This window comes from Stigmatopora argus, chromosome 15 (genome assembly GCF_051989625.1).
Source record: "Stigmatopora argus isolate UIUO_Sarg chromosome 15, RoL_Sarg_1.0, whole genome shotgun sequence".
NCBI lineage: Eukaryota > Metazoa > Chordata > Actinopteri > Syngnathiformes > Syngnathidae > Stigmatopora > Stigmatopora argus.
This window is the reverse complement of record NC_135401.1, coordinates 16,329,255-16,341,707: the sequence shown is the minus strand read 5'-3', so window position 1 is coordinate 16,341,707 and position 12,453 is coordinate 16,329,255. Positions and strand designations below refer to the sequence as shown.

The window sequence follows — 12,453 nt, the reverse complement described above, 5'->3', positions numbered from 1 at the left end:
TTGACTATGAGTCCCTGGCAACCAATTGAAGGTGTCCCCGCCTACTGCCCATAGTTGGCTGGGACAGACTCCAGCACCCCATGACCCTTGTGAGGATGAGTGGTATGGAAAACTAATGAATGAATAATGGGCTTGATGAATGAGTGTCTTCAGCACTAGACTAAAGCAGTGCAATACATATGCTCCAACCAAAGAGGTTCGAATATTCATATACATACTGTGTTACAAGCAACACTGTCAACTTCCAATTTAAGCAGAGATATTATTCCAAGAAGTTATATATTTCATTGTATTTTCAGGAATGCAGATCAATGTGACGTTATGCAGTTTGAACAAGAACATTGTTCTCGAAATTGTGGAAATGAGCTGTCTTCATTTTAGTGGTTTACAACATTATTAGAAAATGTACTATGCAAAACGAATACATCGCCTCACCTCAGTTCATGTGAACGTATTGAACTATTTTCTGTTTGGCATTTTCAGTTCAGTTTTGCGTACCATTTTGTGTTACTTTAAAGACCCAATATTACAAGTTTTTGCAAACTAATTAAATGGTAACATTATAAAGACTGACATAGATAAATAATTACTGATAATAATATTATTTTGAAATTGTTGTGGTAGTGTTTCGTCCTGTTTGACAATCTCCCAAAACTCTGCTGGCCTCCCATTGGCTGTCTCCCAACAATTCCTTTCCATGTTTCTTGTTTTTGTGTGTCTTTTTGCAAGTTGTCCGTCAATACCAGACTTTAATAGCAACTATATCTGTATGGACTTATTAAACATTGGTTTTCAGCAGGAAACTATGGTTTATAGTGACTTCCATCACACACACAGGATTCAGGAAGAGATAGCAAGATTAGCGGGGCCTGGATTGTTATGTGGTCTAGCCGGGAAAGTGGGCCTGTTGACTAAGATCAGAAAATAGCCACTCAAACCACCACTGTCAAGCACCTACCTCTCATCTACGGTACTCGGCCGTTTGGTCGCCGGACTTTTGGTCGCCGGACTTTTGGTCGCCGGACTTTTGGTTGCCTGACTTTTGGTCGCCGGACGTTTGGTCGCCGGACGTTTGGTCGCCCGGAAGGTTATTGATAATTACTATTTAAAATTGTTGCTCAAATTCCCTAAATACAAACTGCGAATTATTATTTTGTCATACTTAATGCCCTATTAATTATTAGGGTAAAGAAAAGCTCCAAATTTCCTGTACTTTTATTGTGTTTTGTTGGAGAACTTGTTAAGACCCTGACTGACGTCCCTTCCTAAGGGGACAACTCATGTACATACAAACTTTTATACACTGGCTTTTATTGATGCGTAGACCGTGTTGTTTTACCTTGTTTTGTCGCCGGACTTTTGGTCGCCGGACTTTTGGTCGCCGGACTTTTGGTCACCGGACTTTTGGTCGCCGGACGTTTGGTCGCCGGACGTTTGGTCGCCGGTTGTTTGGGTCCGGGTGACCAAACGTCCGGTCACGCTCATCTATACCTCTGCTACCCGGGGCTACACATCTGCTAGCCGGGCCTCCAACTCTGCTAGATTAACTTCCACTTGTATTTAAGAAATAACGATCTGCTCATCAAACATCACCTTTAGCCAAGCCAAGGTACTCTGGCACCCACGCTATAAGGCAAAATGATTAATTGGTGGTCATTTAAAGATCAGAAGCATCTTGCTAAATTCATCATCAGCAACTCAAACCTGGATTATTTATGTTTATCCGAGACCAGGCTAAACTTAAAATCACCGATGGCTGGACTGCATGTACCGGGCTACAATATCTTAAGGAGGGACCGAGTGGGACATTATAGTGAAGGGGCTCTATGTTAGGGAACAGAATGGATTTGCATACACAAAATTGAATGTATCTCCCTCTCTTTCTTCTCTCTGAGATGGAATGAATTTATCTTCTTTTCACCACATGACATCCTCGTCTTTGACACCCCCTTTCGATTTCCACACAACCTTTTCTTCTGGACTTGCTTTTCCCTGCCACAACTTAACTGGGGTGGCCAGGTGGTTGAGTGGTTAGTCCGTCGATCTCACAGTGGGAGACCTGGGTTCAAATCCAGGTCGGTCCACCTGTGTGGAGTTTGCATGTTCTTCCCCTGGGCCTGTGTACCAAATGCATATTGCCTGGTAGAACACTCTAAATTGCCCCTAGGTATGAGTTTGATTGTGAATGGTTGTTTGTGTCCTTGTGCCCTCCAATTGGCTGGTCACCAATTAGGCTCATTTACAGTTAATTAGAGTTTTGGTCAGTACCCCATTCCTTCTAATGATCAATTTCTAGCCAATACAAAGTCTTATTTCGAGAGCGACCTTTGCACTTTACTACTGACACTGCCCTTGGGAGCATTAAAGCATCTCACAATTTAAGAATGTCGTCCTGATGTTTAATGGGTGGAGCGGTTGCAGTTTGGAAATCGTTTCAATGCCATTCTTTTAATGCAAAATGAAATGTTGTGTGCTGGGAGACGTTCTTATCCTTGTTCTGAAAGATCTGATGGGACAAGTGTTAACAAAAATATAAGCAAGACACAAAAATACAACTTCCGTAAATAAAAATAACAATTTTATTTCACCAGGACGAAAATCACAGATCTTTCCCCAGACTCTTCTAAAATGTTGATGTTTCTCTATAATTTATACAGAATTTAAAATCTGCTCACCTTTTTGTTTTGTCCCCCAAGAGTCTGCAAGGAAAGTCATGGTTTCGTCTGGACCTTCAGAACAAATCACGACGGGCGTCACCATTTGTGAGAAGTTCCATTCTGTGTTCTGAAAGATCTGGTGAGAGTGTTAACAAATATATAGGCAAGACATTATTGAAGCATCCATGACCAGTTCTCTTTATTGGCTCGAGAAAAGGCAAGATTCTCGTTCTGACTTTATTTCTTAAAGCCTTCCTTGCATCCACCCAAAGTGGGTGTTAATTTGAATACAAGTGAGTGGGTTTCAATTACAACGAACATGGCTGGTTTGAAATCAAATACTGTTGGGTCTAAACTTGGACATCTGTTGAGATAGATTCTGAAGATATGACACTTCCCTTCGAACAATAAAAACAGGATCTTTAGGCAGGTCAGGAAAAGTTTTACAACTGCCAGAACACAGCTCAATTGTTTATACAACAAACACCCAGGGCTACCTGCTGTTTTTCACACATTGTTGTGAAGACTCTGCCCAAACACAATGATCAGATAGTGGCGCACTAAAGCCTGAATCATCTTACATTCTGGGGGGAAAATATCTTTTGAATATGACAGAAATGGGAATGTATATTTTAAACATATTACAGTGTATACGCCAAATTTGTGTAAATTGTTCACTGACTAGTTTTCTGCCAATCTGAGAGCTACTGACAATGCCAAAATGTAAGCTGTTTGTGCTGACTGAGAGCCTTTCTGCTTGGACTTCTTTCTGTGGGTCAAGTTTCTGCAAGTGCAGATTGTAGGCCATCTTTGCCTTTGAAGCAACATCTGTCTGTGAAAAGACCCAAGTCCAGGTTGTCAAGAGGTGTAACATAGAGTTCAGTGCGGAGTGGGTTTACTTTCGTAGTTCTTTGTACACAACGATGTGGTTATCCTTCAAACAGACCTTCGCCATGTTTACTCCATGAGTATCGCATTTTCAGATGTAGAAGGGTGCTATCTCAATCGTCGCCGACTTGAGCCCAGTGATCCACAATCTATTGACATATTGTCCACCTGTATATCAGTGGCGGGCCGTCAGGGCCTTCAAGGCCTTCTCTGCTGGCCTAAGAAATATCTGAATTATATTATATTTTGTCCATCAATACTTATTATTCCAAATGGTCTGTTAGCTTCCTTTCATTGCTTTCCCCCCTGGTTGCACTGCTTCCAGATGTGTGTTTTCATATTGAAGCATTTAACCAATCACATTTCAGCCATTATTTGTTGCCAGATCAGATCTGCCTCAAAGCCTTCACAATCAGTTCTTCCTGGCTCTGCTGCATTAAACTAGACTGTTGCTTTTAACCCATCAGATTTCGAGTTGGCAACCCCTCAATGATTTTTCATAGGCGTTAGCATTTTGCTGGCTGGGAAATGTCATTGCTTTCACAAACTATGATTGGCTAGTAGGCGGGCCAAAGCAGCCAGAGATCGCAAACTCCACCCACATGGCCGACAGTGGCAAAAACAAATGGCTTATGTTGCAGATTTCTCTCACAAAGCTATTTTCCAGACGGACTTTTACAGAAAAAAATGGACATCATTAAGAAAGGGCGGTCAACTCCGAAGCTAGCAAGCCTGTTACAGCCGGGAAAATGGTGTGTGCGGCACTTTCAGTGTGCTAACTTAGCTCCACAAGCAAATAGTATATTGTTGTTTTGATTTAAAGCCATTTTCAAAACGGAATATGCTAGAAATATGACAGGACAGGCTCGACTTTCATCATTAGCTTTGATGGCGATAGGAAAGAAGGAAGAAAGAAAGGAGGATGGATATTGTGTAAAAAAGATTTTTGGTGAGTAAAATATGGCTATATTCCTAAATAATATTTCAATTGTGGGCCAAGTTCTGATATCTGAAAAGCTCCAGTGTTTGTATTTAAGCTCCAGTGTTTCGATTTAATCACAAAATGCTGCTAGGAAGTGGATTTTACCCCAGTTTAATTTTTGGCATTTCACCATTGATGTCCATCGCTGTCTTTTCCTGGGAAAAATCACCCCCCTGGCCTGGTTGTAATGTCTCAAAAGCTCCAATATTTGTATTCAATCAATAAATGTTGCTAGGAAGTGGATTTTACCTAATTTTAGTATTTTAGTGCATTTTTTGTCATTTCACGTATGGACGTATCGACGTTCATCGCTGTCTTTTTACCGGGGAAATGATACTCCGGGCCCGGTTCTGATGTCTAAAAAGCTCCAGTATTTGTATTTAATCAATAAATGCTGTTTTCGGCTGGATTTTACCCCATTTTCGGGCATTGTTTGCCCGTACGCCATTGACGTTCATTGCTGTCTTTTCCCGGGAAAATCATCCCCTGGCCTAGTTTTAATGTCTGAAAAGCTCCAGTATTTGTATTTAATCATGAAATGCTGCTAGGAAGTGGATTTTACCCCATTTTTGTGCATTAATTTATTGATTATTTTTTATGTGTCGCAGCTGTAGCTGCAGTAGAGGTTTTATAGCCATAAAATAGTTTTTGAGGGTTGGATTGATACGTTGAAGGCGCTACCAGAAAATGCACCGCCCGCCACTGCTGTATATGTATACCATCAGACATCCATTGCTCCCGAGCCGTTTGCAACTTTGTTTTGAATGCTCTGTTGACGGCAATGTCCAGCGGTTGTAGTTTCTTCGTCAAGCCTCCCAGAATGACGGAAAGCTGGGAGTTCATCGGAATGTCGAAAGCGGAAGGCTGTCATCGCTTCTTTGTAGTCTGCCAAAAGCCGCTGTGCCACCCTAGTTCTTGCCCGGATAGATAGACGGTTCCGTTTCATTAAGCGAAATTACAAAGACGGACCTCCATGAAAATGTTCAAGTTTCAATTTATCGGCAAGCTTAGTCGAATGGTGACTCTAGAGACGCTTCTCCCCTCTGCTCTTTCCACTTGATCCAGTGGTTGGGAAATTCTTCCAACATGGGCCACCTCACTTTACCTCCGCGGAAACTGGTCTTTTTTTGCTTATTTAAGCCGATTTTTCAGCTTCCTCTAGTTCAGGGGTCTCAAACTCAATTTACCTGGGGGCCGCTAGAGGCCGAGTCTGGGTGAGACTGGGCCGCATCAGGATTTCCATAAGAAAAGCGCTGATAAAACATTCCAACATTATCAAATATCTTTATTTCTTAACAAGAAATAATGAATTAAATTAATTAACTTAAAGATGAAAAAAAATCAATCAATCAGTAATACAAATATAAAATAATAATAATAATGAGCATACAGTAGATATACATTGGCTGGCTAAGTAGAGAAAATGAATTATTTTTATTCCGTTTCGAATGTCTGTATTAACAGCTCTTTAACCTTTAACTTTCTGAACTTGAATGGAACATTGAACATGAAATATTCTGAACACGGCTTCTCTTGCCTAATCCTTGCTGCTAGAGACCTGGCAGCGCTTCTTCTCACATAGCTGAGTCACATTTGGCTTGAGGGAGGAAGCAGTGGAGACCCTCAGTAGAGCTTGAAGATGCTCATCAGTAAGTCTGGACCTGTACTTGGACTTATTGAAGTTCAAGGTGGAGAAGAGCTTCTCACACAAGTATGTGCTCCCAAAAAGGCACATGGTCCGCTTGAACATTCGGGAAAGTTCAGGGAAGCTGTGGGTCAACTCTCTCAAAAATTGCCCAAGCTTGTCTGCTTCTCCACTCACCTCCCTGAACTTGGCTTTGAGTGCAGAGTTGCACTGCAGGTCAATGAGCTCCATTTGAAGCTTAGGAGGGGCATCTTGCACATCAAAGGAGAAGGGGTCCGCAAAAATTTGAAATGTGGCTTTGTGTGTCTTGAAGTCTGCAAATCTGTGATCAAATTCCTCCTGTAGCTTCGAAATGGCCTCAACATACTTCTCACCACTGAATAGTGTGCCTGCATCCACGAGAGCCTTGCATGCTGGGAAATGGCAAAGGTTTGTCTGAGAGAGCTGGGCTTTCCATAACACAAGTTTAGTGCAGAATGCTCTCACGCTGTCATAGGCAGCACTGACAAGTTGCCCCTGGCCTTGTAGCTTCTTGTTCAGTACATTAAGCTCATGTGTGATATCAACAAGAAAAGCCAAGTCCATGAGCCATTTGGGATCACTTAGCACAGGAACAGCAACCCCGTCTATCTCCATGAAGTCTTTTACTTCTGCTCTCAACTCAAAAAATCTCTTCAACACGTTTCCCCTGCTGAGCCAACGTACCTCAGTGAACTAGAGCACATCCCCATATTCTGACTCCATTTCCTCTAAAAAAGCACGGCACCTTCTGTGCTTTAAGCCCCTGGATCTGATTTGGTTGATGCATTTCACAACGACAGACATCACATTGTCAAACTTCAGGCATCTGCTGCAAAGGGCCTGCTGATGGATAATGTAGTGCAGAGCTGTGGCCTCCTCCACACCCTCCTCTTCCAGTTTTTTTTTAACAAGTGCTACCAGTCCATTCTTCCTCTCTGTCATTGATGGGGCTCCATCGGTTGTTATTCCAACAAAGCTCTTCCATGGCAAACCGGCATTCTTAATGGCATCACACAGCTGGTGAAATATTTCCTTAGCGGTGGTCTGGCCATGCATTGGAATTACTGTGAGCAACTCCTCCATTACTTCCAAATTGTCATCAACACCACGGACATATATTGCGAGCTGGGCAGTGTCTGTGGTCTCATCAAGAGCCACTGAATATACACTGAAACATTGTGCTTTCTCACACAGTTGATCATAAATGTCACTTGACAGGTGAGAAATGCGCTCTGCCACGGTGTTGGCAGAAAGGCTGATGTGGTTGAACAGACTTTTCTTTTCTGGACAGACAATATGTGCAGCCTGTAATATGCACTTTTTGATAAATTCACCTTCTGTGAATGGCTTTCCTGCTTTAGCAATCAACTCACAAACGGCATAGCTAGCTTCGACTGCTGCATTACTGTCTTTGGTAGCCTTCTTGAAGAAATCCTGTTGCCTCAGAAGACTTGTTTTAAGACTGGCAACCTGGTTGGTTCTCTCATTTCCCTGGTATTTTTCGTACTCCTCAGCATGTCTCGTAGTATAATGACGTTGCAAATTGTATTCCTTGTGGACCGCAACTTTTTCAGTGCAAATGAGACACGTCGGGTGCCCCTGTGTTCAACAAAGAAATATTGCACTCCCCACTTTTCTTGAAACTGTTTGTGCTCATCACCGACCTTTCTCTTCATGCCAGGCTTTGAAAGAGACATCTCTGGGGCTCTGTAATATGTTTTTCCACTTGGAATGAGTCTCGGGTTGATCTTTCACGTTCAGTCGCGTGGGTTAGTGGCGCATGCGCACTTTCGGTCTCCGTTTCACTCACAGAGATGGCTACACTGACAGGCTGTATCACGGATCATAGCGCCTCATTCAGTTCTATGCTGAGAGCAGCGGAGGAGTGTGCGCGCCGAGCGGAGTGATCGGCTTCACGGCTTCTCCTCCGCCCAGCTGATTGGAGGAATGAATGAGTGAGTGAACGAGGCACTGGACAGCCCGGCCGATGTCCCGCCCTCCAGAGCCGTATACCTCACCGTGATTGGTTCATTCAGCTCCGAACACAACAAGTGTCATTCATATCAATCTTGCGGGCCGCACGAACATTAATCTTTCATATTAAGACGGGGGCCGCAGTTGGCCCGCGGGCCGCGAGTTTGAGACCCCTGCTCTAGTTGCCAACCATGGACTCATTTACGTCGATTTCCATGTTCTTCTGCGCAGCGGATAGCTGCCAGTTTAAATTGTGCATCGTAAGCGTGTCTCTTTGTTGGTGCCATTTTCGGGGGTCGAACTGATAGAGTTTTTGCACAACGCATATCTGGATTATTTTTAAGTACCGTATTTTCACGACTATATGGCGCACTACATTTAAAAGCGCAGTCTCAGTAACAAGTGCTATTTCTGTATTGGACCCACACACAAGACGCTCCGCACTAATACACGCAGCCAGGCATGGCAAAACATACACACGCTAAAAACACGTTTTTAAAAAGGCAACGGAAGCAAAACTGAGTTTGGTTGTACTTTATTTAGCCATTTTACAATGTACTCATGTTTTCTGATCAATCATTACCCACAAATCCATCAAAGTCCTCATTTTCTGTGTCCAAATTGATCAATTGTCCAAATGATTCATCAAAAACGCCGGGTTCCCTCTCTTCGTTGTCAGAGTCACTCACATTGCCATGTGGCTCGACAGAAATGATGCCGCTTTGACAAAACCTCGGACAACAGTGCAAGCAGACACATTAGTCCAAGCGGCCACAATCCATTCGCAAATATTGGCGTAACTCTTCGTAAAGCTGTGTTCGCCACCTATCATCCATTTTTCCATGCCGCTCGCAACTTTGTTTTGAACGCCCAGTTGATGCCGATGTCCGATGTTAGTTAAGCCTCCGGGAATGACGGCAAGCTCAGAGTTCATTTTCGTGACTTGGTTTTTCACCCCTGCTGTGAGATGGTCATGCATGGAGTGGCAAATCAACTCAGCTTTTTCGGGGGGCCTTAGAAACTAAACCAAAATGGTTTTGCAATAAAGCACATGCCCACACTATATACGGGTACCAGGTAGGGGCGTGCCTTTAGCGTCTTCTTAAACACCCCCTGCGCATGCCTGACCCCACCCATGTCTGCCTTCTCTCTATATAAGAAGCGTGTCGGCCAGAAGTGCTCTCAGTCAGGCTTTGGAGCATACACACGGCGCTCCGCATTATAAGGCGCCCTGTCTATTTTGGAGAAAATTTTAGACTTTTTAGTGCGCCTTATAGTCAGGAAAATACGGTATGTGCTCTATTCCAGGGGTCCACAACCACCGGGCCGGGGACCGGTATTGGTCTGCGAGCCACCTGGTGCCGGTCCGTCAGAGAAATAAATATTAACATTTTCAATCCCTTCCTCCTACTTGAAATCAGCAAAGTTGTTATAATAATAATGTCAGGATTATTTGTTTTACATCATTGTATTTTTGCTTGCAATGAAGAATGCTTTGCTTAACTATTCACCAATGTTGTCGTACGCAGGTGGGAATGATGGCAATTAGGCTTTTGATGATTCAATGATGATGATAAAGCCTGTCTGATTATTATTATTATTATTATTAAACTTTGCTCATTAGGGTTATTAGTTTCACATTATTATATATTTGCTTACAATGAAGAATATGCTTTGCTTTACTATTAAACTTAGTTTCATATTATATGGTTGCTTAAAACGAAGTAAATGCCCCTGAGGACCCTAGTTAGACTAAACACCAAAGCACCTTGGACTGCTTGGTGTGGACTAAAAACAAAGAAGATTCAAAACCCCTTGACCTGCACATGACTTTCAGACCTTCATTTGTTTTGACTATATTGACATCTCACTTCTGTCCCCCCGTCCCTAAAGAGTTGAGTCAAACAACAAAAAAAGGTGTATGAGGCTAGAACAGTGGGGAGTGGACAAACTGGCTCTTGGGACGTGGAATGTCACCTCTCTGGTTGGGAAAGAGCCTGAGCTAGTGTGTGAGGTGGAAAAAATTCCGCCCTGATGTAGTCGGGCTCACCTCTACGCACAGCTTGGGTTCTGGAAGCAGTCCTCTCAAGGACACTATTAGACTCTGGAGTTGTTTACGGAGAGACGCGCCGAGCTGGTGTGGGTATACTGGTTTCCCACCGGCTCGGTGCCGTTATGTTGGGGTTTACCCCGGTGGATGAGAGGGTAGCATCCCTCCGTCTTCGGCTGGGGGGACGGGATCTAACTGATGTTTGTGCGTATGCATCAAGCAGCAGTTCAGAGTACCCACACTTTTTGGAGTCCTTGGGGGGGGGGGTGCTGGAGAGTGCTCCGTCGGGGGACTCCCTTGTTCTTGGATTGGATAACTTTATTCATCCCGTATTCGGGAAATTTCGTTGTCATAGTAGCAAGAGAGGGAGAATGCAGATATGGGAAAGGCATTTTAGACATCAATAGATAGGTAATAAGTAGGTTAATAAATCAAATAAATACGTGAATAAATATATAAATAAATACGCGCGTTGCTGAAATATATATGCACATATACATACATATATATATATATATATATATATATATATATATATATATATATATATATATATATATATGTATATATAAAAATATACACGCATACGTACATATGCATACCTATTTATAAATGTATACATACATACACATAGATGTACATGTATATATACGGTAGGTCTTAACACTCAGCCATTTTTTTGTTAAAGAGTCTGACAGCTGATGGGAGGAAGGATCTGCGGAAGCGCTCCTTCCTGCAATGAGGGTGCAACAGTCTATTTCTGAAAGAGCTTCGGAGGGACTCCATAGACTCATGCAAGGGGTGGGAGGTCCTTTCCATGATGGACATCATCCTGGTCAGCATCCTCCACTCTCCCACTTCCTCCACAGAGTCCAAAGGACAGCCCAGAACAGAGCTGCCCCTCCTGACCAGCTTATTCAGTCTCTTCCTGTCCCTCTCCGTGCTCCCGCATCCCGAACAGACCACTGCATAAAACACTGTAGATGCCACCACAGTGTCGTAAAAAGTCCTCAGCAGTGTCCTGCACACTCCAAAGGACCGTAGTCTACTCAGTAGGTAGAGGCGGCTCTGGCCCCTTTTATACAGGGCATCTATGTTTGTGGACCAGTGTAGTTTGTTGTTGAGGTGAACACCCAGGTACTTAAAATTCTCCACGATTTCAATGTCTGTACCCTAGATGTTCACCTGAGTGGTCTGTTGAGGATTCCTCCGAAAATCGATGACCATTTCCTTTGTCTTACTGGTGTTGATGTATAGGTGGTTTTGCCTACACCAGTCAACAAAGGCTGTGATGACTCCCCTGTACTCCAGGTCGTTCCCGTCCATCACTGGTCCAACAATAGCGGTGTCGTCAGAGAATTTCTGGAGGTGGCAGGTGTCTGTATTATGTTTGAAGTCTGATGTGTAGAGGGAGAAGAGGAGTGGGGAGAGCACCGTGCCTTGTGGGGCCCCCGTGCTGCAAGCTACCACATCAGACGTACAGTCCTGGAGTCTCATATATTGTGGTCTGTCAGTGAGGAAGTCTATGATCATTGCGGCTAGGTGGTTCCTTACTCCAGCCTTTTACAGTTTCCCTCTCAGTAGGACCGGCTGAATGGTGTTGAGCGCACTGGAGAGGTCAAAAAACATCATTCTCAGCGTGCTTCCCGTGTTCTCCAGGTGTGAAAGAGACCTGTGCATCAGGTAGGTGGTAGCATCTTCCACACCAATGCCTGGACGAAAGGCAAACTGCAGAGGGGGGAGAGTTGCTTCTGCTCTTGGGAGTCAGGGGAGTGGGGGCAGAACTGAATCTGTTAAAGAACTGATTCAGTTCATTGGCCCACTCCCTGTCTCCAGACTCCGGGTCTCTCTCACTGTTGCCTCCATGGCCCGAAATGGTCCTCAAGCTCCTCCAGACCTCTTTGGTGTTGCCTTTCTGGAGTTGGTTCTCTAGCTTCCTCCTGTAGATGGTCTTTCCCTTCCTTATCTCTCTCTTCAGCTCCTTCTGGACCCTCTTCTTCTTGTTCAGGAGGGCCCTTAGATCCCTGGTGACCCACCCAAGGGTGAATAAACAGACAAATTTGTTTGGGGTTTGTGTACTCTAAAAGTGCAGTAGTATGTATATTTTGTCATGTCACCGCCACCCTCTCTCCCTGGTTTGGACGACAAGGAGAGAGGGTGGCGGTGACATGACAAAATATACATACTACTGCACTTTTAGAGTACACAAACCCCAAACAAATTTGTCTGTTTGTCT

General features: G+C 43.7%; 1 protein-coding gene across 5 annotated transcripts in view; it reads left to right on the top strand.

Annotated features, from left to right (window-relative positions):
* Positions 1-12,453, top strand: part of LOC144089409 (uncharacterized) — a 53,998-nt gene that overhangs the window by 24,015 nt on the left and 17,530 nt on the right. For 3 of the 5 annotated variants that reach the window (XR_013305061.1, XM_077620224.1, XM_077620225.1), the window contains one exon: positions 2,697-2,796. The exons of the other annotated variants lie outside the window; for them this stretch is intronic. The gene's annotated coding sequence lies outside the window, so the exon portion shown is untranslated. The remainder of the gene's footprint in view (positions 1-2,696; positions 2,797-12,453) is intronic. 5 annotated transcript variants of the gene reach the window in all.